The sequence below is a fragment of the Bombus impatiens genome, unplaced genomic scaffold, assembly GCF_000188095.3.
Source record: "Bombus impatiens unplaced genomic scaffold, BIMP_2.2 scf_0346, whole genome shotgun sequence".
Taxonomy (NCBI): Eukaryota; Metazoa; Arthropoda; class Insecta; order Hymenoptera; family Apidae; genus Bombus; species Bombus impatiens.
Window position 1 is genome coordinate 200,766 of NT_176765.1, and position 27,778 is coordinate 228,543.

A 27,778-nucleotide genomic window follows, 5' to 3' on the forward strand; every position below is an offset into this window, starting at 1 on the left:
TTTAAGGTACCGTGAACCGGCGGCGCACGAGTAGTTCACTTCTGTTCGGTGCGGTGTCGCGGTGATTTTGAGGGGACAGAAGAGAAAGAAAGGGAGAAAGAAGAAACAGGGGACCAGGGAAAAACGGGAGAAAAGAACGGTGCTCGGGACTCGCACATCGCTCGATCTTCGAGGGTGCGAGAGACCAGCCAGAGAAATAAGAATTTCGGTGTGCAACTTGGATCCTTGTTAAGAAAAAAAAAAAAAAAAGAAAAGAAAACGATAGTTAACGATAGTTTGTCGATCGGTAGTTTTTAGATCGCGATCTGCCGAACCCGTGTTCACCACGGGACATCCCCGTCGAGAAACATTACGCTATCCTTTCGAAGAGTGAGACCGAAGGTTCATCGACTCTAATAACAGTTCCACGGGAAGATCTCGAAGCACGATTACAACCGCGACACGTAAAGAATTTTCGAATCGAATCGAAACCGGCCACGCGTCCATCCGGAAGAACACGTCGCCGGACAGGATCGTCAGGGTCGTCTGCCGTTGACGACCGTCCTGGATAGGTAAGTCTTAAAAACAGTGTGGTTTATTCGTTAGTGCGATGAAAAAGCCGGCGAAAAAGGGTGGAATATAATTCTGTGAGCTCGATACGTTCGGTAACGCGCGCGCTCACGGAACGGCCTCTCCTCGATCCTCGATGGTGATACCAAGTGATCAAGATCAGTGATTCTGTTGCACTGTGCTCTCTCTCTCGCGATCAAACGGACCATGCTTCTCGCTGTTCTTCTGTTCTCGTCTTCATCGCCGTCTTCGTCGTCGTTGTTCGACCGTGGATTTTATAAACTGTGACCAAAAAGTAATATGTGCCTCGACGCAGGAATACGTTGATCTCAAAGTGCTCTTTCAATGGAAGTATGTATTGCTATGTACAAGGGATAAGGGAGGTCTTCGAAGAGTAAGGCTCTCGTTCGCTGTTGTCGAGCAATGATACGAACACGAACGTGCGAAGTGATCCGATTAACTTTCGAACGCGATCGCACGAGTCACGTTGAGTCATCGGAAAGAGATCGATAAATCCGCGTCGAGTGTAAAATCACCTTGTAACATCGTGGCCGGTCGAACTACACCTGTTATGTATCGGTTAAACTCGATAATTACGAATGAGTAGCAACGTAACAACGAAATACACCGGTCACGGTTAAACATTATCTTATGTCAAACGATCGCCTTCGTTCTTTAATAATAAAAAAAAAAGAGAGAGGGGAAAGGGAAAACGTATAAAAAGGGAAATTCCAACTTCGCTACGGGAAAACGGGTGACTAAAGGCGTCTTTCCGGCGTGGGTGAGTCGCTCGCAACAAGTCACGCGAGGATGGACCGGTTCGTCTCCGGAACGGAGTCAAAGAGGCCCGGGCCTAAATAATTCAACGCAGCGGTATAATAGGTATGCGTGTCGACTTGCAGCCGTGAAGGCTAGTCTCTGTCGTGCACGAACACCTCGTACAATTAAGAAACCGTGTCTGAATACCGAGGCAAACACCGTCGATACGTGAATACCAAGAAGCAACACAGCGAATCTCGACAACCTGTAACATCCGTATAATCGCCGTTGATTAACATTACGAAACCTCGAAATCGATCGAAAGAAAACGAATAACAAAACGAACAACGAAACAGGAAAGAAATAAAGATAGAAAGTTCTTTCCTGATTCTGCCAACTATTCGCGGAAAGTTTGCTTAGAACGAGGGATCTTCAGAATCTATATAGTCGAGAGATCTGATCGTTCCCTTCGCCTCTGAACAAAGGGGAGAATAGTCGAAACGGTATCGATTTTCCCGTGGCGGGTCCGCCGGTTACGGAATATAAAATAGGGTCCGCAAAGGTAGAACGCGCGTCAGCATAATGAGTTAGAAGGAATTCCAAGAATCGAAATAATGGATCGTTCCCGTGAGCGACACGCCGGCAGAGACGAAAAATGTAAACTAGGAGAATCTATAGAGGCGCACGGGCTCCTTTGTATCCCGTCGGCGTAAAACAGACCTCGGGTTTCCTTTCCTCGAGAGCGCGACACGGTGTAACGCGCGTGAATGAGCCTCAAATGCCTCCGTTAAATCAAATTCTCAATGTTATATGCAACGACGACGACGACGACGACGACAAAATGAAGACGAAAATTAGCATGATATTGTACCGTTGCGGAGAGCAAAGATTAAAGTCGAAGTCTCGCGTAAAGCTTTGATTTCAGTCTCGAAAATGTAAACATTTGCGATGAATGGTTCGCGAATTGAACGAAAAATCGTTCTAGAAGAAACGATCTTGTTTCTTCATCGAGGATAAAGAGAATGAATTTGTCACGGTCGAAGTACGTCGGAGAAGTTACGATTGCATTATGATCCGTGATCATTACGTTCAGCGAGCGTGCGCGTAGCCGATCCGTGGCATCCATGAATCACCTTTGCCAGGAAACGCGGGCTTTTTAATCAACGATTTACTTTGCTCCTGCGTACTATATAATAACAACAACCAAATTAATTATGCGACCGTGTGTTATCCGTTAATTATCGCCGACCGTGGAAGCCATCTCGATGTTTCTACTTCACGCTGTGCTACGAGTCTTCGTGAACTCCTTCTTCTTGGGAGAGTTCGATAACCGATAGTGCTTCGTGCGCTTAATGAACGATGGCTTATGATATTATTTTTCATGACTTTGAATTTTTTATTAAAAATTTCAAAATCTTGAATTTATAACTCTTAAGGATTTCAAGATTTTCAAATCTTACCTTTCAGTTTATGCATGATAATCTGTTAAGTCTAATGCAAATAAGTGATGCTAGCGTATGATTAGACAGCTTTATATTTCTGATAATGCAATAGCGCATGGTCGTGTTAGATATATTAGAAATATGTACAAAGCTACCGAATTGTACAGTATCACTAATATATTGTGTAGATTATATTTATAATGATGGTATCATATACTTAGGTGCACCCACTGAATTGCAGAGATTCATTGATACTAAATGAGACATGAATCCATGATTTTGCAATCCAAAAGCATTAACCGCATTATCAAATTTCTTACTTCTCGTATGCACGAATCTTTAGAAATTTGAACCAATTGAATTGCAAAATATCACCGATGCGAAATAGTAACAACGTCGCATCGCTAGTGTACTAAAACGTTACATGTTTCTGTGCATTGCTTCGTTAAAGGTATACACGCAAAAATATAATCACGAAACATCACCAACGCGAAATCGTAACATCTCCAACAATTGCTCGTTCGCACTGATTTCCAAATTAAACACTTGAAACATCAATTTCGATAACTTACAATATTTACGAATTTCATCTCCAAATTTCTCATTCCTATATAATTCCAACATCACTTGCTCGTTAGGAATGTATATGGAAAAATATGATTATAAAACGCCACAATTGTAATTCTATATCGCATAAACGTTTCATCGTTCATCGTGAACCGAGGTCCTCTACCTCTTCGAGACTCGTAACGGTTTTAATCGATGAAGAGAAAGAAAAAATATTGCTTCCAAGAAAAATGAAGAGTTAAACTACGTGAGACCTCGATTACATCGTACCATTTGCATGCGTATTTTCTTCGCGACGGAAGAAGGATCAGCGTATTCGTCGTACAATACGTTGATTACCCGGTTTCTTACTTACGGCTCGACCAGCTAATTGCTAATTACTAAACGCTAATTACCAAGACCATCTTCTGGTCGTGTATTGCACGAGAGGGCAGCCACGGTTCTGGCTACCTTGTTAGACACAGCGACGAAAATGAAATAGAGTAATGGAGTGTAAGTAAGGAGCTATCTCAGGCACGCGATCCGCGTGCAATAACCGTGGAGAATCGATCTTACAAGGGAGAGCTTAATTGCGATCGATCGCGGAAGAAGAAAAGGAGAAAGATCCTTTTTACGTAAGCCGTTTTCGTACTTAGGTATAACGTGTAATACAAAATCGAGTACTCGGGACATCTCCGTGAACATTAGAATTATTTCTGCAAATAAATAAATCATTTAAAATTACATCTAAATGACGGATACGATCTTAATTAATAGTCTTGTGCAGTTTAGGCTAAGTTAGTTTGATTATTAATAGATTTCTATAATGAAAAGTGTCGATAAAATGATCGATATACTATTGATTATTTTGCGCTATCTAATTTACTTCCATCGACTTTTCGACGTACGAAAATAATTGCTTCCATATTTATCGAATACGATATTCATATTAAAGCTTCCATATCATATTGAAAAACATTTTCTTCGAAGTGTATGCTTCGTAATAAAGCAAACATTTTTTACGAAATTTGCATCGAAAAATTGACATAGAAACCATTAATCTTAGAACGAAACCTGTGAAAAATCAGCTGACGCAAATTTATGACAATGTCGGTCATGATTGAAGTGCTAAAGTGCTCAGTGAATAATCGAATCTATTAAAAGTCAGAATGTATAAGCTGAATTATTACTTCACGTGATTGCTCTCGTCGTCGTGAACGAATTGCAAGACGAATTAAACATAATTGCAAAAGAAGAATAAAAACCGAGAAAAAGGTAATAGGAAAATGGAATGGTTCTTGTTTTAGAGAGAAAAGCCAACCGTGGCAGGTTTTGAGTTAGGTGTGCCACGAATTAATTATGGACGGTAATAGCTGGCTGGACTATAGTTGGCTGTGAGTTTTTCTTTTCTTCTTGTCTGCTTCGTAGTTCCCCTTTCGCATAGGTAGACGTTTTTGCTCGACCAGACGCACACAAGCTTTCTTTCGTTGTCGTTAGCGCCGTCTAGCTTTTCAAACAGTAGGCAACGCGATGAACCGATGTCGCACAACTTCTTGGTACGACACGATCACTTTTACACCCGCTTCGCCATTTCTTGCTGCTGCTACTGTTGTTGTTCTTGTTGCCGCTGTTAAATAATTAACCGCTGATTCCCGAGCAAGCGGTGCGTGCATGAATCGCACCACTACCATTAAGAAGGGAGGCAATCTTCGCGCATTAAACGAGTCAAAACTACTCGATATTATCGCAGTGAAAGTAGCCAAAGTAAGACAGAAATCATTGAGCAAGAATTCGTGCTCTGTTGCTTGCGCCGTCATTGGGCCTCTTCTATTCGGCTCCTCGCTTGACCGACCGTTTGAATCACGTACCAGACCCACACGAAACGGTAAAAACTCAGAGATGCGGTTACTGCCGCGCCACGAATTTGGGTCGTGCGACCGACAGGCCGCCTTTGTCCAGAAAAAAGCGATCCTCTTCGATCGACCGCTTTTGTATAACATTCAAAAGTCCTCGTTTTAATTGATCTTCATAAATATCCTCTAAATTTCAGGGTATTCTGAAATTTAATTATCGGATTTTTATCGAGGCTACTGGCTTCGTGATGCAGCTTCCTGATATTCAATTCTACACGACAGGAATTTTAAATACTTCGAATCTTTATTCAAGGATGTGCAATCGAAGGTTCGACGATTATAATAAAACTAAATATAAATCGAGGCTGTATTTATCTCCCGACTCGACGCTTCTAATTTTATCCATTATTCGATAAACGTATTATCCAATAGACTAAAATGTAGTTCGTTAAATTTAGATTCCATTTATAGAATCTCAGGGCGCGTTCGATCGATCATTTTCAGCAACTCGAAAGTGTCACTGAACGCTGTATACCTAGGTGGTATAACCGACAGCCAGGTTATATACCGTTTGACGAACGTAGTCGAGCTACATCTTTTGAACGTCAAACTATTTAGAAGCGATCGAGCATTAAAAGAGGCAGCGCTTCCTATCGACCAGGCTACAACGCTATATAGCAGTTCAAAAAAAAAAAAAGAAGACGAACACCCCGCGAACGACCGGCTCGTCGGCCACTGGCCTCCGGTCGCTATCCAAAAAGGGCTATTAAAAATATCGAGCACGAAGACTCGACCTATCGGCCCGTGAAATCCTGTATTCAACGTGTGCTAAGGCTGCTCAAAAGACACGACCAATTATTCATTCTCCCTAAACGTCCAGCAAACTTCGAAAATTCAACCGATCCGCCGGGAATTCCCCCAAATTACCGCAAGTTCTTTGAATTTTTCACATTCCATCGTGAATATCCTTTCTGTCGGCTAAAACTTTTACATTAAAATTCACCTAACCCTCGTAAATATTTTTACCGATCACAGGAACAGGAAGATCCGAAGTTTCCAATATTGGCAGATTTACCAATTCTATCGTTAACAGTTCCTTTACAAACATTTTTGCAATTCCTAAAAAATCACTATATGCATACAAAAAAAAAAAAAAGAAATAAATTTACAACGAAGTGATGTTAGTCTACAGTTACCGATGATTCGAGACTTAAAGTTGGAAACACTACAAGTCAACGACTTGCAATCGTAAAACAGAGCGACAATAGAGTTCAGAAAGTTCTTTCAAACGAGGAATCGACACCGATCACGTTCGAATTCTATTCGCACGGAGCTTGCGGTACCGACAATGCGACCACCTCGTATTCCAGGCACGCGTGCCTCGTACACGAAGTGCTAATTCAACGTCACGCCTTGTTCCCCGTAGCCGAATCTTTCAAAGAGAGACCAACCACGATACGCTCCTCCGTCAACATACGGTTTCCTCCTACGATTATCGCGGAATTTGGATACGCTCGGGTTCGCATACGTGAATGCGAATGAACCAGCCCGTCGAAAAATCCGCCGGACAGGCCAATGACTCGTACAAGGGAATAGGAAGTTCAACGATTTTCATTTTGACGGCCCTGGTTCTTTTCGTGGATGGAATCGGTTCCGACGCTCTGCCGAGCCGTCACATACGAAAGAACGAGAAATAAAAATAAAACGAAAGACTGGATATATCGACTTTCTGTCGGAATCGTGGATTGCTCGCATCGTGTTCCATTCCCGAAGAAGAATTTCTAGTATCGCGGAAATGAACGTTCTATCAAGGGGAGGACAAAGAAATTCAATTACAGAATTGTCTGTTTTGCGAGCGTTCCTGTCAAAGAGTTTTCATTTTGATGTTATCGTTCTGGGGTTACACGAGATGATACGATCTATCGATTGCTGTACCTAAATTGTGCTGTGTATGCAGCGATAGTCTACAATTGACACTTTTTCCTATGTATTTAAGTACTATGCAGCATTTATAGTTTTTTACATTATGATATAAATACGAATTCTTTTTTAGTCCTTAATATACAGAATGTTAGAAAAAGAAGAAGAATAATACTTACTGTAAGGACCTATAGTGTGCACTGAGGGTAACAGAAAATGTTTAATCTAACGTAGATCCCTTTCACTGTAGAATATAATTCTTAATTTTCTCGAAGAGATACTTCATTAACATAATTTTTAAACCATAAAGAATAATCGTGATAGAATATTTCCGTTAGACTTTTTTAGTGATTTTATTGTTAGATATGTTTCTTCACTTCGGAGATTTATTTGGGTACTTAAGTTATTGGACGTTTCCTAAAACAGAATTACAGAATTACATTTTTTTCTTGAAAAAAACAGATCCTGAATGAACCAATTCTTACATCTTCTACTATACCGCGTTACAGTCTTACGCTCTTATTTCTCAACACCCAGTATACAATTCTTTCGTGAAGAATGTAAAAAGAACACAACGAAACTTGCTTCGAGATTACGTTACTCCAAACATTACACGACTTTTCGCAACCCTCAACAAACGATCGTCAACCCGAGCGTATTAATAGCCCAGACCACCTATCGATAATGCTCGTGATCAAAATCCGATACAACCATGATATTCACGATTAATAGCATGATTATCGTGGGGTTGTCGGTGACACGCTACTATCGTGCTGGAATTCACGCGGCACGGTTTCACGGTCGGCGTGTCGGCGCGTTCGTGGATTCGCGGTCTGAACGGGTTTCGAACGGTTTCTGTCTGGCCGATTGAAATACCACGAATGAATTTACCTTGTGATACTTCGTATTCCTTACGTGGTTACTCGTGCCTCGATGTCGAATGCGGTTTATGAGGTCTGCCCGGTAACCGGTCGTGTACTCGATAAAAATCGGCTACTCTGTCCGACGAGATCCAAGAGAATTTCAATGCGCGCACGAATCGACTCCGAGCTTTGGACTCGTCGCACGTATTGCACGAGCGCACGAACGGTTTTTAGAACGTTAATCGACGAGAGCCGACTCGATTTCGTTCGCTCCGAATTCTCCCATCGTGGCTGTCAATATTTTCGATAGCTGAGAAATCTTTTATGAACCCGCGCAATCAAGTACGTTTGAAATATCATCGAAATAATTGAAATCTCTTTTAAATAATTAAATTGGTTAATAAATTCCTGCGTTCCAAAATACATGAATAATAATGCTGGTAATCAATCGGATATTGGTTTTGTAACTTTTGTATGAGTTATATATAGAATTGTTTGAAGCTGAAGCATAATCGAGGGTTGGTTAAAGTTTGAAGTGACTGTAATGAGAGGTTATATTAAAATTAGTGTGGTATAAAGTAGTTTGATTTTTCAGGCAACATAAATGTTCAATTCGTTAGATGCGTTTCAATGTGATGCAGAGGCAAACTCTTTTACATAGAAATAAAGCAAGTGCGTAATTAAATCGAATAAAATTGAAAATCAGAGAATAATTGTATGAAATTCTATGAGTTATTAAAACTGTTCCTTTAGCTGATTTTGAAATTAAATATGCATGTATTTTCCTCACACTTCTTGAGCATTTAGAAAATACTAATTAATTATGTTACACGAAACGTGCTGGGCTTATATCGTTTCTTTTGACGCAATAAATTTATTCCTCTTATCAGCAGTGTTATGTTAAATTAGTCAAATGACATAAAATTTAGAAAATGAACAAGAATATATATTTTTTATCCATGTGTGGTCTACATATATTACTTAGATAGTTCTTCAAAATTCTGTAGGATCTGCTTTCGTATGTTGATGCCATGCTTTTTTTATGCCGAGTTCAATGAACATCGAGAAGCCAATAAACCTGACTTTATATAATTACGAAAACATAAATTTCTTCCTTTAAGAATATATTAGTCGTTTTTAGAAGTTTATGCAAAATTCGCATTTCAGAATAATTCACGAAATACTGGATTCTCTGGAAACTCTTATAACACAGTTTACGTCACCCTCAATACGTAACACGACTCCGAAACCGATTACCATTCGATCGCCGTGTTGGTTCCTCATTAAATAAAAGTCACAATCGAACGTTCTTTCCGAATTGTCGTTCGCTGAATCATTCAACTGATTCACTCGCCTCGAAAAACCTCTGCCAAGAAAAACAAGAAAGAGAAAAACATCGAAATTCGTGAATCGTGATTCGTGCACAAAACGTGTCCTCTTGGATGACTAACACGATGCAAATCAGCTGTCGTCGGGTTTTACGAAATTCGGTTGACAGCTGACCTAAAACACTACAGACCCCTTGTTGTTCCAGAGCAAACGAAAATAAAGGTGTATAATCCAGTTCGCGGTGGTTTAGTGAACCTGCACTATTGGCCTAGTTCCTCCAACAATGTAGATATACCTGGACAGCGGTTGTGTATCGCGCGTTGGAATTGTCACTGACAACCGGTCGGTGACCTATCCGTCTTTGTTTCACCTCTTGTTCCCTTCTCTTTCAGCTTGTTTCCTCTTAGACGTATTCTTTCTGTCTCTAGTGTGGTATAAAGGCGAGGCACGAACATGCACGCGACACACGTCATTTTATTCACGAAATAATCCGGTAACCGGTAACAGGTTACCAGGGGCCGTTTTATTGAGCTGTGTAATGGCCTTTATAGATCGTTCCATTTTATAACACCGTCGACCGTCACTCTTCGTGAATCGTTAACAGGTGGTTCGATCGTAGATAAGACGCAATGCCTTTCACGCTTCTATATGGAATTTTCCGCGTCTTTTACTTATCCTATCGGTGTCATTAGTTCCGACAGGTCTTATCAAACCGTTCTCGATTTGTCACATATAACCGGTGTTAACTTTCGCGCATAAAACGATGGCACTCGTTGGCTAACCTGTAACACGGGCTGTAACATGTTACTGTTTAATGCTGTTCTAGATTATATCGGATTAACTTGATACAAGTGATAAAGTAGAATGTTGGATTATCTTTTTAAGTGCTGTGTAGAATAAACGAATGTAAACGAGAAAATATCCACCTTCTTGGGTCTTCAACTGCTCGTAATATGGAACTCGACCTGTTATTTACTTATACCTATATTTTAATATCGTGCATGTACATTGTACATAGCTTGGTTCTTTAATATTGTATTTATTCTAAGCACTCAAAGGATTAAAATTCAATAAATTAATCTACTTTATTGCTTTCACACATTTTCTCGACTCTCTTGCATAAAGCTACTCTTTTCTGCACATTATCAGAAATTTTATAGCAAATTACCATTCTCTGAAATGTATGAAATTTAAGAAAGTCGTTTTGCAAAACGAACCATGACCAAAGCAGCTCGAAATAGTCCTGTTATTTTCCAAGCAAAAAACTGACGCACGACAAACCGCTCGAAAGCACAGGCAGGGTCGAAAGGGAAGAATCGACTCGCTTCGCTATCAGCGAGAGAGTGCGATTCAATTCCAGCGAATCTTCCATATCCGGAGCATCCTCGAAGGCTGCTAGGCTTATTTATTAGAGTTGGCAATGAAAGAGCGACGTTCGCGAAGGGACGATGCCGGTGCACGCGGTTCTGGCAAACAGGGTACCGTAAGAGCGCTGGAATTAAGTACAATAGCACGTAACATTATACAACGAATCAAAGGAGCACGCGTACGCAATCAGATCGACCAGGCTCCGTTTATATACAGGGTGTTTCGTCTAACTGTATCATTTAAAATATCCCTTGTATGAAAATAAAAATTTCAAAACAATTTTTCGCACACAAGTTGCAGAATTTTTCGTACACAGTTGTTTTATAGAAGCTAATATATGAGAAAAAATAATTATATTCTATAATAAAAATTTTTAATGAGATGGAAAGGCCAAGTATATTTTATTTGTCTCTATAATTTTGCCGATGATTACATAATTCCATTTTTCGACTTAATAATTTGACTTTATAGAATATTATACAAGATTCTCAGAAAGATAGCGTTCCATAGAATATTAATTGATAAGTTTACTTTCCGGGTGGCAATCCCAAACTCATTTCAGTAAAATAAAAATATCGTTCCAACATACTGGTCTCCACAAGATTATACAAGTTCAATTTAGGTGAAACACCCTGTATATCACTCGTTCTTCGCCTCATCGATTCATCGTGGGCTCGCTTCGAGGTCGAACGGTGTTCAGTTAATGAGAAACGAAATCGTGATTTCGTCCTCTTGGCTTTTTCTCGCCACACAACATGCGCAGCTTGACGCAAGTCATCGCGATCCTGGGAATTTTTTATGACGTCATCCTTTATCGAATGTAGGTATGCCACGAAACCGGTTTAACCGAGTGATATAAATTAAAAAAAGAAAAGCAGAAGAGGAAGTGGAAATAAACCGAAGAGAAAAAGGGGAAAGAGGAAGAGAAATAAGTAATGTAATGTAACTTTGTAGTAGCTCGTTCTTCCTGTAACCGACGTCGAAGAATCATCCGGCGGAAAGAAAAAGAAGAGGAAAAATAAAATGCCCGGCGTGCAACTCGAACTCTGACTCGATTACAGAATTTATGGTTAATTCGAGGCTCGAGAAAGATCGATGAGAACGTGGAGCAACGATTTATAAACTGGTCGGGGCTTTCGTGATACGATATCGTAGCATGCAGCAGATACAAATTCCCCGTGAATCGATGGAACTTTACCGTTGATGAAACGCACGCGAGGAGAAAGAGCGTCGGCCGATTTAATCGAGTTTAGAATGAAAAGAAAAAAGGAAAGGAGGAATGGAAAAAAATGGCAAGGCAGCCCCTAACATCTCGAAGCTGAAGCAGATATAAACGCGATCTCGGGCGAGAACTAATCTCCAATGGTAATCGGTCGGTGCTAACGGTAAATTTTCTAACCGGTGCTTAGTTTCTGCTTTAACGCTATTAGCTGATCTCGTAGAGCGATCCAAGAGACTGATTTCGAAGTATGGAGGCCTTAAGAGACTTTTCTGAACACGCTCGACCGTATTTCGCCGACATTATGTACTTCCTTCTTCGAATTGCTAACTGACATTTTTATCATCTCGTACGAACGAGTGAGATTGAGACAATCGATAGATATCGAAATATTTTAAATTAACGTGTCTATCGCTGAACAGAATCGATCCAAGTTTCATTTTTACTGGAAAAAATAATTACGGTATTGTTCACTGTCTTTTTATTTTAATTTAAAACCTAATTATTTTGAAGCCTGGAAGTCAAACGAATGGCAATTAAGTAGGTGAAATAAGGCTTAAAATTTACTCAATATTTGCTTTCCATTTTCATCGTTCTTTACTTTAGCCTCTTGTTGTTTCATCTTTTTGTCATTTATAATTTCTTCGCTGATTTCTTATTATCCATATTTAACGAATCATTTTAAGATCCAAGTACCTTTGGAGTAAGTTTGGTTTCTATCATCATCGTTCTTTAATCTTGTCTTTTGTCCTTTACACTTTTCATGGTCAATGTGATTTCTTCGCGAATACTTTTATTGCTTATCTTTAACCATTTATTTATTCTGCGGTTGCATCCCGTATTCATCCTATTTCGTCACGAGAAGAGGAGAAAATGGAGCGGAACCGTGACACATAGGAAATCCCCGTGATCAGTACACGTAGGTGATTGGTACATGTTGGCCGATCTTCGTATGCTCGTCTATACCCTACCCATTACTTCCTACGATTGTTGTCAGAATTTTCGCACGATTATTTGCGCGGGAGAAACGAGAAAAACTCGCTGGCAATGGGCTAATTGGAAATTATGTAACTGTCGGTACACGCTTGCCCGACCATGTTCTATTTTCTATAAATCCAATGAAACCGTTATCCGATGGGACGATATTCCTTTTATGCTGCAAAAAGAGGCAACTCTCGATGCAAGCTATATAAACTAATCGGTATGACATTTTTCTCATAAGAGTGAAATTTCGCTCCTTTATAGAAGGTTAAAATTCCAATTGCTAATTTCATGCACAGGTAAAAGATAGATGGAATTGCTACAACAAGTTTCGTAAACGAATAACGATCTGCAGTTATAAATGGTTAATATGAAGCAACGTTGATCTCGCGTCACCACTTTCACCAGTTGTCACTCTGAAATATAGATCAACTTGAGTAACCATATATATCGTTCGACGAATCCACGAAATATCGATGTGTAAGTAATAAAAGGAGAGAGAGAGAAACTGTCGCGTAGGACTCGTATCGTGGCGGACAATCAACCCACATCTTCGTCCCGGTTCGAAGGCAACCGGTCGTGATCCATGGGGAAATCGATTCCTACCTACCGACTTATTATTAGTCGTACGACCTTGGCTCTCGAGGACCTCTTTCAGATCGCCATCGTCGTCACGTACTCGATCCACGATTCTACGAAAGTGTCGCCCGATGCTCGTGCAGCTCCTTTGCCTCGTACACATGGCGATAATGTATCCAGCCCAGAGTCCGGATCATTCGTCTTCGACCGAAGGGATGATCTCGGTGTACCAGTTTCATCTTCTTCTCCTTCTTCTCATTCTTCTTCTTCTTCTTCTCTCTTCATTGGAATGGTTGCCTGGCCGCTATGCTGGTTCATCTCGAAGGGAGAAGAAACTGTCGCTTAACGAGCGCAACGCGAGGTACGATCGTTAATCGTCCGGCATTCGCATATACGCAAAAGTCACCCATGAAGAATGAACTGTGGAACCCGTAGGCCACTTCGGTATCTACACATCTTGATGACCGAACTATCACGGTCATGGCCGCGTCTGACCGCCATTCTGAGATTAATAACGTCGAATCGACTCCCTTTCGTTCGCGTCTTCGATAACTCTTCTTCTCGATGCTGTTCTCCGTGGGCCACTAGCAGCCGAAGTCCATCCACCTTCGTCCTCCTCTCACCAAGAAAACACGCGCTGAGTATAGTATAGAAACGATGGATGGAAAAAGGTCGAAGGGAATGAGCGAAAGAAGGCGGAGGGAGCATTAAGCTGGTAGAACACGGCCTTACCCTGATGAAGATCATTTGTAGAGATTCGTAATAAGATAGTAGCAGAGTATGCTTCGTCTTGGTCGTTTTATTCGAACCAGCTAGTGCCACGTTTCCTTTCCTCCCTTCGAATCTATTACATAGCGGTTCTTTCTTTTCCCTGGCTTTTCTTCGTAAGCTTTCCTTTCGATTCATTGCACACCTTTGCTTTTCTCGTCCTATCTGGCTTTCTTACGCTCTCGTCGTAAATCAACCATGGACGACGAGGGAGGAATCAATATTAAAGCGTAAATTCATATGGTTTCGATGAAATATCGAGATGAAACTTCTCGCCGGCCTCGTAAAGCCCCGATTGAGTAGAATCGATAAGGATTCGGGAACAAAGAATCGAATAGGAAACTATAGGATTTGGTAGGCGCTTCTTAGAAATAATTTTCTCATTCACACAATACCACGATATCCGGCTGGTAGAAATTTCGAAGGAAGAAATCACGCGGCGAGGAAGATATTATTACAGCCCGGCGTCGCTTAAAGCATTACCTCTGCCGGTATCTTAAATCGGGTCGAAGGTTCGCCGTAAAACTTAATTACTATCGCCCCGGAACAGGCGTACCCTCTCTCTAGGGTCAAGCAATAAAGGAGTGGAAGAGAAAATACAGAGTATCGTACCACGATACCATTTATAAACGTATCGATTACCAGGCTCGATTGTCTAACGACCGCGACCCGTTTCGTGGGTGTCCCCGTGAAGCGACGATTATCATTCTTTCAAGGCTGACGCGTCGACAGTCGACAGGTTTTGTCTTCGCGTTGAACCTGTCCCCGAAGGTGGGCTCCGATCAAGAGGGACACGAATCGACGACGAAGATCGTATCTGGTTCTCTTACACGGGGTAAGACAACCACGCTACGGACCTATAACGTTGGGTGGCTGTTCGTGGTTCGCGCGATTCGTATCCGGTTCACCGTCTCCAACATTATTTCCCGTGAGTCTTGTCCCCAGGCCCTGCAGAGAAGTCGATCTTCACCGGTCCGGTACACGGTGTTGCCTGCGCTCTTCACGACGAGCGAGTAACCTTTCATTCCGTGGTGTTGGTTGCTTGGTAAACGGAGAGGAGGGGACGCGAGGGTGGCCCTGCACCTGGGCCACGGGGACACAACAGTGTCCCGCTGTGTGGCTCGTGCACGAGCCGACCGTTCTGTGCTTCTCTCTTTATAGTCCACTAACACCTCCGGTTGCCTCGTTCAAGTACACCGACAGGCATTATTCTGATCGTGCGCGGCCTATCTTCTCTCTGACGGTATATATATGCCGTTCCCTAGTCAGCCTTCTTCTCGCCGTAACAATGAGGCGTCTGGCGCGTTTACATACTCCTCACGGCAGGAATTCCTTGCTACGACTCCTGGAAATCACAGAGACACTGTTATACGTCAGCTGATGATTCTGCTACCGTTTTCGAATTCGATCGTTGTATCGTGTGCATTATCATTGATTCTTCCGTTTTAAGATTTGACGAAGTGTTAAGAGATAGTAAGATTTATGTAGGGTTTGATAGATGATTTTGTAGAATTGAATATAGAATTTGAATATAAAAATCGCCAGGAAAGAGCGCGATAGATTATATTTCTTATCTTCTGTAGCTTAGCGATGTTGAAGAACCAAGTTCACATTATGAAAAGTATATTTCTATACTCGATATTCACGTTACAGATGAACTTTTGTCGCTCTTTTGGATAATTTCAAAATATTAATTGTCGTAACAATATCTTGTCCTAGATTCGTTTACCTTTGTGTTTATCGCTAATTTTGATAATTCTAACGAAAGTCTAAAAATCTCTGAAACAACTTTCTTAGTTCGTGATACGCAGAGTATATTCACCGCAGACTCTTTTATTCCATGCGGCCATAAAAAATATTTACTTCTTATGAAATACAAGTAGGAATATCCGTCGGATCGTTCCAGCCAACCGGATGTACGAATATTGATCATCAAGCACTCCGCCATTCTATTTATAGAGGGCCACCGGAACAACGTTCCCGTTGGCCAGTTCGTACACGAGAGCTCGTCGATCTTCTCGTTTTCTTTGCGTGTCACTGACAACGCATCGCGCCGGCATAAGCTTCGTTACAGAACGCGCGCCGGTGAAAATTATTCCAGCCAGCCGGATGCGCGTATATTAATCACAACGCTGAGCCCGTCGTGCCTTTCAACAAGGGGGAGAGAGCTCACACCTGGACCACGAGGACAATGGCGAGCAAACGCGGTTGTGGCTCGTGCTCCAATCCCATACACATGTACCTTTTCCGCGTCTTTCTCCTTTGTACATCGCCGACTGGTCCCACACAGATCAGAAAATCGTTTATCGAGTTAGTTAAACCCCATTTTCCATTCCCTGCCAATCACCCGGGAATAAGTGAATCATTTCCCTTGGCACATGCCTCGTTACATCTGATTTACATACTCCCCTAGTTTACATGTTTTACATACGCGGAATCTATTTACGGCTACTTGTAACAATATTCGAAAATTTTTAATGAAGTTCGTTCGGAGCAAAACCTTGTTAGAATTTCGAAACGAAGGTGAAATGATTCTATTTGAAATATGGAACTTTTCGCGTACAGGCTACCATATTTGGAATGTATAGAATAGAAATTGATTTAGCTTCGAGAATTCTTATCACCTTCGACTTTCTGATGTATTTATCATATATATTACGGAAAGAAAGGAAAGAAAAATAGTAGTTGGCGTTCTAGATGACGGCAAAACTCGGCTAGTCACGTTCGATTCCGCGAAATCTCATGTACATTCGACGTAGCCACTTCCTAGGAGTGCAAGCTCTTCCAACGATCGTTCTATACTTCCTTGTACTGGTTTCCTAGTCGGGATGTCGCGTCGATCTGAAAACCTTGTACAAGAAGGTCCGGCGATCGTGACTCGCTAAGGGATCGGGCACGTTACATCGGTAAAGCTCGACACAGGTGCGCATGCCTGTTCCAGGGAGGACAGGATCACCGTTTCTTTCACTCTTATCCCGTCCCCTTTCTATCCAGTCATTAAGGTTCCTTCACCCCGACCTTACGAGGAATCACTAGACGAATGTGATGGTCTGTCTGTCCGAACGCGTGGCTGGATCAGACTTCCTGTCGTTTCCTACGTCGATGATCATATCAAGCGTGATATTACCTTAGGACACGGTAACTTTAGCAACGAAATTGAAATACATTGTCCTGAAGACCGAGTAGATTTCGTTTAGAAGGTAAATCCGGAAAAAAGGAATAAAAGACTAACAGACCTACCTAACGACCAAGACGTATTGATTAATCAACCTTATAGTCTCTCGCAAGATTCCATGACTACAGCACGTAGGTATGGCAAAACAATTGTACAATTTATAGATAAAATTTTATACCTGCCAGAATCTCCGACTCTTTGTCCATATTTCTTTTTCGTTTCAACAAACAAAAGTTTCAATGTTTTAAGAAGAACTATACTATAAAATTGGGAAAAGGAATCAGCAATGCTCCTCAAATCTTTCATATGTTTCTCAAATTCAAGAAATAGTTCAACGATCATAGAACACGAAAGGGTTGGAAATATCTCATAGGAAGTTAACAATCTGTTGAATTGTATAACGAATCTCCAAAATCGAAGGAAACATACATAAAAGCCCTTTGCGATATGCAAAATTCCACAAGCTCGATGTTCGCGCGTTCGCCATCAAAATACCAGAGCATCAGGTGTCGCGGTTATTGATTCCCGTTGTTTGCAGAGTTGGATAATTGAAACACGGGGATTAATTGTGCCGGCCGAGCGAGACAATCCCAATATTAGCTTCCGCATCCACGCTAATCCAGATTAAGCAAATCCTATATGCAAAGGGGTATCTCTACACAATACATGCATGCATACCTTGGCAACTTCGTCATAGCAATCTGCATACAACAACCTCTAAAGTGAAGTTTCGTGGCCGTTGTGTCGCGTGCATTCCCACGGCGAAGACAAACGCCGTGTCGAAAGCATCGGGCAAAAGATGCGTAAAGCCTTGTTTACTCTCAACATTGTCTCGCTAAGTGGCACGGTGTCTTGAACTTGGATATGTTCGTCTCGAAGGCAGTCACGTCGGCGACGAAACGCATGGAACGCCGCGCCCAAAGCAAACTCGGTATTTCAGGCTTTCCACGTAAACGCAGGGCAAACAGTGCGGCGATGCAGCAAGTTCGAGGGTTTCCCGATGTGCAAACACGGGTTGAAGAACGAAGTTAAAGTCACGTTCGATCCTTTCTTCGTTCATCGGAGGAACCCGTGGGGGCACGCCTCCATTATTATTCTAATTATTCCCTGTTTGGATACGCGATGCCTACGTCCGCTGTTATTTGCATCGAATCCCGTCTCGCCCCTGGACATACGTTCGCGTATCGAGTACGCCTCTAATTAGAGAGTAGCTCGACACACAACCGCCGCATCCGAGACCGAGGCATCGGTACTTTGGGGGGAACGGTACTTTGAAACAGTATCGAGGTCCTCGTAATGTCAGCCCTGCACTCTGTAATCTCTCGAAAAACGCGAGGACGGTCCTTCCAAGTCGGTTGCCGACCATTCTCCGAGCTTTGCCATCGATATCTCTATCCGAGCAGCCTGCATGGTGAACGTGGTATTACGGATGGGAATATTACAATGTTCTTCCAAGCTCGATGAACATTGCAGGGTTTATCTGGCGGAGAGATTGGAAAGAATTGTGGCTGTAGAAAGTCAGCTTCGTTTTCCAGCAATTTGCGCTTACAGTACTCGTCGACGGGGGTAGAAAATATCTAGTGAAAATAGTGTAAAATCAAACCTTGTGATAAAAATCATAAAAATTTCTACAACAACCTGTGTACGACTAAATGCTTATACGAAGCAGAATTGTCTTCTTATTGCTACAATTCCTTTATTTCATCACAATACACTCGATATCCTTCAATCTCTTTATCGTAAATCTCGCGTTACTCAAACTCATTTTATAAGGAAACCTAGCAAACTTTCATTTGCGTATTTTTGTTCTAGAAGAAGATCAAAGTCATTTTAGTAGCTGTCCTCTAATTATTTCGAGCATTATGTTTCACATTATGTTTTCCAAAAGAATCCAAATCAAACAGTCCACGAGTTGTTCTCCAGTTTCCGTGTTGCGTCAGCAGATATTTGCAATTATCCGTTTATTTCGCTTCGCGCACCCTCTTTCGTATCTCCCTGACTCGGAGGTGAAGCCAAAGGCGTCAAGAGACTCTCGACGCCCTGCTGTTGTACTTACTACCTAGCGCAAGCAACGACCAATCGACATTCCAGAATAGAAGGATGGTATGCTTTTCTCGACGGATAAGTCCCGAGAGCTCGGATTTGTCATCCTCTTCGAGGCTGTGCCAACGTAGTCAGCCATCCTAACGTAAATCTTGCGTCGGCCCTCTGAGACGCATCGATTTAACAGCGAGAGAGCAATCGAGGATGTTACGCAACGAATCAACGTCGACGCGAATCCAATCGAGCCAGAGAAGATACAGAAACGATCCTCGGAATACAACCATTGCAGTTGTCGAGTTTGTTTTGGAACGAAGTAGCATGTCATGGAGAAAGATTGCTTCTGATCGTTATATCGCTACGTTCTCGTCGGTCGTCGCATTAAGCAACTTTTTATCGCGCGGAACGGGGTAAAGAAATATTGTGTTACGCTTTGGTAGTTACACCGTGCATAGCAGTTAGAAAAAAAATTAATCAGAGTCGAGACTGAACGATGCAAGGTGTCAAACTATTAGCTTTTTTGTCACGGTCGAGTAAAAAGTTTGCTTAATATACCTGTCGATCGTATAATCTCTTCCGTATATTAAATCATCACTCGCCAATATCACAGACCACTATCCGCTATATTTAGTCGTTAGAAATCTTTTTCTGTTGCCACGAACATAGAACACGGATATTAACGTTCGCCTGAAACATGAGTTACCTATGAGGATAATAGTCGCAACAAACTGTAATCGCGAGCATAACGCCGGCAGGATTAATTGACAAGACATCTCCTTCGCGATACCATTTGCCTCTGAATAACCGTAACATATTGCCCATCAAGTAACGTTCTACAGTCTTCAAGGATCAGGGACGACAGGCTGCAATTGAACCACGTAGAAAAGCCCGTCAGAATGGCATTCCACATTCTTCTCGCCGTGAACATCGGCTATATGCTATTTCTGTCAAACGTTGCGGCCCAGCCGTGCAAGTCTAAGACACGCCATTACACGCGCTGCCGCAAGAGGATCAGCGGCATCTTAGAGACGCTTAAAGGATGAGAAACACGGATACCGCTAGTTTGCATAATAATTAATCACCGGAGCTCCTCATAACGGACAATTTCCGGCGCTCCCTGGATCGTAACTGGCCGCATCTGCCAATAATAGCAAAGGAAGAGAGGGAATACTTGATAACGGAAGAACGCGGTTCAAGTTGTCGAAGAGCGAGGAAAGAGCCTAGATAACTCACGAGGATTTTTCAACGAACGATCCAACTCTTAGTCCCATTACTTTACCGCATCGATTATTCAGACGAGGATCAGATCCCATTTGCATGGACGACGTTACCCTGTCGTTCGATTAGGGCTTTAGGTTGGAGCATTATCCCCAAAGAAAGTTAAGATAGCGGAGAAAGGACGTGAAACATTACGTAACGCGGAACGAGATTAGCCTGGTGATGGCATTGCGTTCACATTACACTCGCCGAACATAAGGAATGGCTTAAATGGCGTTATATCTAAATCCATACGACAATACTCAGGGGAGCTATAATGACATTGAGAGCCAGGAGAGACGAGAGTCGATTCCCTGCATATTTTTCCATCCAAACTGGATTCCTTAGAGATTTCGCGGCTAGCTTTTATAGAGATCGTGGAATAATCTCCCATCGTTGTAGAACAACGATTTCCCCTACTTCCAATATATTTCGGACTAACGCAAAAATATTCGCAGGGGAAGCAAGATGTACTTGAACGTTCACATTTAAATGCGAAATTTTAGTATCCATCGCATCACTTTAAATTCCGCTATAGACATTTCGTATTCAGCTTCGGAATATCAATTATTCATCTGTTATGAATTTATAGTGGCAATAAATGCTTTGAGAGGCGAAATAAATTTGCCATGAAAAGCAAACATTGCCAATTCTCAATCATAATCGAACGATATGAGATCGTTGCCACTTTTCAACTTTTCGTTGACGCTGTACAGTTTAATTGCTTTCGATCTTTAGCAATTGAATTGGTCACAGTTGCAAAATTAAGATAATATCGTATCGTTTGTTTGCATCGAAACTTGAGAAAAATCACTCGCATCGACGTGAACAAACGCGTAAATCGTTACGTTCATTATAGCGCTGCGAATCTATCGCCATGAAATCGCTTCAACGTAAATATTTTACATTCGTCCAAGAGGTCCCTTAGGAATGAAAGAAACGATCGCGTGAAAAATTGCTCTCGGTGGCAGAAAAGCTGTTTGCAGATAAAAACTGGACTATCGTCTCTACCATGTTATATCACCCACGGGAATAGACCTTGCCCCTGTCAACTAATTTCCTCGAAATCCAGCTACGATCAGAATCCATTATGAGAGCGGTGCTACCGCGATTGGATCATTAGGGACAGGACACAGACCACGTAGCAACAAAAAATTTTAATCGAGAACGGACCAGAGGAGAAGGATTCGCGAGCTGCTCCTCTAAATCACGTGCCTTTCCAGGAACCTATCGATTCATTGGCCATCCAAGGGACCATTATCGCGAAACACGTCCTGAATTATGCACTACAGATACCGGCCAGTGGATTCGCTTCAAGATGCGCCTGGTTAAGGGAGGGGAGGTTGTAATTGATGGGCTCTAATGGACTGAAGATTACAACGTGGTGTGTTTTAATTACCGCGATCACAGTGTGCCTTCCTGTTATTACGCGATCTGATCGGCTGCGGCGCGTTCGAAACGCCCTGATCTTTCCGATCACAGGGTTAAAGAGGAACAGAGAAATAATGAGGAAGGGCGCGCGTCCAGCTCAAACAGAGCAAAAGAGATCACGAAAAAGGAAGGAAGAGAAAGAGAACGTAGGGAGAGACTTGGATGAGCATTCCTGTTCATGATCGCGATCGCGACACAGGGCTGCACATCTGCCACCAATCATCTTCCTCGCCGATTACCTAGCCCCGATTAGCCCTTCCTCCCTCGATACCTCTTCTCTATACGTGGATCGCGGCCACTTTAATTTCGTGCAAATTGCCTCTTTAATCGGCTCTCCCGATCAGTGTTTCAATGCTATTTACTTACGTAGCTCTAATATCGCGCCTCGTATTATGCGGACCACGCGCAACTTGACAAAAAAATGTCCATAATTGGATTACTAGTCCTTTAGGAGGGAGGAGCCGGTAGAGAAATATATCGTAAAAAGTGGTAACCGAAGGAAAAGGGAAGACAGGATGGAGAGGAGACGTCAACCAGAGAGTCGCGGGAACCTGTTTTTCCACAACTTTGCTTCACTTTGTGGTAAAATTAATTTTACAATTACCAGCGTCTCGGATCGTAGTCATCCGGGAAACGGCTCGAGGGGGAAATCTAAAATTACAGGGAGAGGCACGATCGACCGACCGGGGAAGAATCCTCTGAAATTACGACAAGACGTTGCGCGAATAAAGCGGAGCGCGTTCGCGGATGCGTGCCACGAGATCCCGGGAGAACTGCAACGCAATAGACACTGGCGTAACAGCAGCAACAACAACAACGGCACACGGACAAGGGGCCGCAGCCACTTATGGATTATCCGTGAAGAAGTCGTTGCATTCCCTAGCCGGGGCCGTATACGAACGGGCGTTGTTCGTGTTTACACGAGCTCTGGGCACTTCTCGCGCCGGAAACTCAGACAGCTCGGTGAGTTTGCCCCGTCCAGGCTGCCACCACGAAGGATGGAGAGGCATCTCGCATGGGAACGTGAAAGACGCCTGTGGAAAAAGGCTCTCGTCAAACAAAGAAGGGACCCTCGCTTTTATCGCGGCTTCTAAATTCCCTCTCTCTTCGGTGGTTTCGCCTCTCGGTGTTCTTCGTTATACACGCTACGTAGAACGATACACAGATAGAGAAGTGGAAAGCTGACAGGGTGACTAACGACGAATGACGGGGAAGAGGAAGCTGAGTCAAAGGAACTCTGTCGATAACGAAGCTCGGGCAAAGGAAAAGGATGAAAAGTGTGTTCGTGGCAGAGACGTTAACGGATTGTACAAACGCCAGACCAAAAAGCAGGAAGTCTTCGCCGAAAGGGGAAGACAGGGACTACGAAGGAGAAATTAGATAAGGAGCGACTTCCGCTATAAAAAAAAGACGAGCTGCGAACGGAAAAAGAAAATAACACGAGTCTTGAGAGAACATCGCGATAGACGAAACGGAAATTGTTTCGTCGTTTTGCATGAATTTTACCACGATCTCTGCCGAGGGAAAACACGACTTTCAAGAAGATGGAATCGTAAACGAGGAAGAAGAATAACGTCTGGCGTTGAAGATGGGATTAGGCCTTTATTACTTTTTCCAGATATATAAGGGAGATATACGGAGGCAGGATGCGAAGAATGCGAGTAACTTACGGCCGAGTTATGTGTACGCGGTAATAATATCAACTTAATTGTACGCTGGCGTAAAGTTGTTTCGCATAGCAACTTCGTGCTGCGTTCGTATATAACGATAAAACTTTGCGATCCTTACAGGAACGGTGACTTCCTAGATCTTTCAGGTACACCGTGTTAAATTCTTTCGGTATTTTTTTTTTTTTTTTCTATGATATAACGTTCATATATGAATAATTAATTGAGCATACAGAACAGTGAGAATTAAGCGGTGTGATCGTTTCATCCTAATGTGTAGCCTTTAAACTGAAACATTTTCTCGCAATTAGTGAGTAATTTAGCACACATTTTAGTAACAACATACGACAGAATACTATGTTTCTTATGCAGTATTCATTGATAGCATATTGATCGTGATACTGATCAATATCTTCTTTATTATGGTATTCGCTGACCTCTATTATTGGAGTTGTTCCCTACTCAACAAAAACGTATCTGTAAAACTTCAATTTTCAAACACTCGTTGCCTCCATGATCCTTCGTTACGCTCAATCTTCTCCGACATGGAACATAAATGTCAATCGATTTGTTCGTCTCGTTACCTCGTGCGCTTCACCAGAAACATATCCGCTAGTTAAGTCGAAATTCCTCATCAATTCGGTTCAATTTTCGTAATCTTCCTCTTCGCGCAGGCAGCGTTCCGCTCGAGCAACTCCGGTCTAGCGTAATACAAGAACACGTACGCCGAAATAATTTCCCTTTCGTTTAACGAAAATGAACGCGCGGTGAGCGAGCGTATCTGCGCGCGCCTCTTAACGCGTATCCATTTTACGATGCGCGGCGTGTACCACCGGCAAATTGCTCAAATTTAATAATCACAGTAATGAATGTACACCGCGGCTTAAATAATAACAGTAACATTACAGTACGAAAAGAAGTATTTCGATGCATCGCGTTAAACGTGAGCGTAGCCGCGTGTTCCGTGACGAGGCATCACAGGGGATGAATCGAGAGATGGGAGAGGAGAGAAAAAGAGAGATACCTATCGAGGTTGCAGGCATCCAGCCCCGATGCGATCTTTCGACAAGATATTATAATACCAGGGGAATCGCCGCATCTTGCGGTAATACTCGTTATTACGTGCTGCTGAGCGATCGAACGATCGATCGACACAGAGGGGACGTTTCAATCGCGACGCACAACTCCATAGGATGGGCAAGATAAATGGAGAGGGGGGACTTTGAATAGCCTGATGCGCTCCTCCAAGACTCTCTTACGACATGCTGCAATGGTTTCGCGTCGTCTTCGAAAAATGGAATGATAGTAGTTCGAGGTTATTACGTCGAAAACGATTAGACTGTCCAGCCAGTGAAGGAATCTGCCCGTGCCTCGATTCGCGTATCCTGCAACGATCCATTCTACTCGTTTCGTGTTCGATATCGATTGGTAATTTGGTGATGAAATGTCTTTTTTCTATTTAAACGATGTTATCCGAAAGACTACTGAATTGATATTACACGGTATCTAAAATTACTTGATTCGTATGATTTGTTCAAAGTATATTTTTTGGGACTTACGTAGTTAAAGTAGAAAAATTCTTGAAATATTCCTAGAAACGAAAGTACTTATCTGAAAATGTATTATTAACATCGATAAAAACAGACGATGTTATTTGCCTTAAAAATTTACATCCAAAACGTATAATTATCAAGAATCCTAAGGGTAAGGAACGCTAATGGACCAGGTAATCTTTTCTTCATCGTGGTTTATAGGGTCTCGCATTACTAGACGGTTACGTAGCCAAAATTCTGCGAAATTCGCACAACGAAGTTCCGTGGAACCGATAAATTTCTGGAAGTCCATGACGAGATAGAAGATGGGGAAAAACCCGGGAGGGTGGAATAAAAAAATGCGAAAAAGGAGTAGAACCGGTTGATCGGTCGGGGCGAATTCCTAAGAATCACCGAGTGAAACGCGATTTGCCGGTGCGAACGAACCAAATATGGCCGAAGAAGGGTAGCGACGAGAGCCTCGCAACAACCTCGTCGTGGATTCAGGTGAAGACGAGGAGTCGGCAGGCTTATCCTCGACCCCACGTAATTCTAGCTCAGGTATATCTATAAATAGAGGCCCGTGTACATGATGCCGACCTGTTGCTCGAGCACCCTCGTGTGAACGTCGAGGCCCTGAGTAATCGAACCCCGTTGTTCCGAGAGTGCCTTCTCCGACCGTGCCGCTGCCGCCTCACGTTCCATCGTTTCATCGTGCCCAAAAGCACTCGCCGCTTCGAGAGGTCATTAGGCGTAATGAATACCCGATAGCCCCTTAACCCGCAATATAATCGCCTCGCGGAGCTCTAAACACGGCCAAGCCGAAGCTTGCCTCCGCTCTTAGCCACAGCTTAGCCCCGTGCTAATGATTTCTCCGGCGTAATATCCGCCGTACGGATATCGTGCTTTGCTGAACCTTTCTGCGAGGAACCCGCGTTCTCAGACTGACTTTTCTTCGTTGCGTGCAATTTGTGCCGTTTCATGCCAGCAGTCGGATGATTCTACGTTTTACAATAACGTTGATGAATCGGACGGACGGTCTCGTCGCTTGATGCTTCTTTGTGTCGGAGAGACCAGTCGTATATTCATCGATGGTGGAAAATTGAATGTTACACGAACTTTGAGAGGCACATAGCCAATGTAATATCCTTTACGTGGGGATCGGACGATCAGTGGTACGCAGAAGCCACTGCTAGCTACGAATCCTCGTTTGTATCGAACAGCAAGGGCCGTACGCAGCTCCCTGTAGTGTACGGCTCCTTTCGAGTTCAGATTGCCCGCCGATGATCGCGTAACGAGCCGCTCGCCGTCAACCTGTCGAGAAGCCTCCGGGACCAGTCTGCAACTGTTCAGTACTCGCGGCATGCGGAAACGGGATGGCTTGCAAGGGTGAGACGAGACAGGGAATTTTCTCCAGACCAAACCTTCCTCCTAAACACGCGACAAGTAACAGGAACGAAATGAACGGAGATCGCTGCAAAAAGGGAATTTTCATAATTAATAGCGCAAATAACACCCGCGAATAGGGAAGATTAGAGGCGTCTATTGGAAGAGTCCAGTGCTAATGCCTGGTGCAGAGTCCCTGCTAATGGTAACAGAGTCACGGAAGTTTACAGTATACCTGACAATTTACATAACGTCATTTACTAGCTTCGACTTGACCGAGTGTTCACCTTCACGCCCTCAAAGAGAAATAGAGAAAGACAGATCCCTGATCTTTGAACCCGTTTGCGCCCATAAACTGAAACGTGCAGATCACGACGCAGCCGCTTTTGCATTCGGTCCACTCCCGGTTACCGGCTCGACCAGGATTCTTGTATCAGATACAGCGGCACGGAGCTTGTTGCCTGCTTCTTTGAAACTTCCTCCGGTATTAGCCATAAAATTACTTTTTCCTAGCGACCACGTTAAACCTCGTGTCTCTTTAACCTTTGGCCGCGATGTGCAGTGAACCTTGAAAAATTAATTTGTAATGTTAGCTTTGTCTCGTACGGTACTCTTGTATGGTTTAGAATTATAATATTTTCGAGCTGTGTATGTCCACAGATTATTTTGTCTATATATACACTACCGTTATTCTAAGATCTTTTAATGGATGTTTGAGCTTTTACGCATTTTAAATTAACACGCATGACAGCGAATGGATAGATTATTAACTTGTATTTGACGCTGTCGTTTAGACGATTCGATTCAGAATTCGCATTTAATCCTCAACAGCTAAAAAATTGCGAGTTTTTCAAATTAGACAATTCTGTAACGTGTAGAACTTGTTGCTTACCATTTTTATCAAATATTGCTGCATTGAAAAATGAAAAAACGATAGAGGTGAAATCTAAGAAACCTATTGAAAGCCAGAAATAGCATACTACATAATTTCCTATTTTATTTTCGTTCATAAACCGAGAATACCAGAACTGGCTCCAAACTCTTGTACCTTGCAAATAACCATTTGTCAAGAGACATAATAATCTCGACTGTGGTTTGATTAATGTGGGAAGCA

At 42.6% G+C, this 27,778-nt stretch overlaps 1 protein-coding gene across 10 annotated transcripts in view; it reads left to right on the plus strand.

Moving 5' to 3' along the window:
- The first annotated feature begins 24 nt into the window (after window positions 1–24).
- Window positions 25–27,778, plus strand: part of LOC100746973 (titin) — a 61,771-nt gene continuing 34,017 nt past the window's right edge. For 9 of the 10 annotated variants that reach the window (XM_033320777.1, XM_033320780.1, XM_033320779.1 and 6 more), the window contains exon 1: window positions 25–551. The gene's annotated coding sequence lies outside the window, so the exon portion shown is untranslated. The remainder of the gene's footprint in view (window positions 552–27,778) is intronic. The other variant, XM_033320774.1, reaches the window with a different exon arrangement.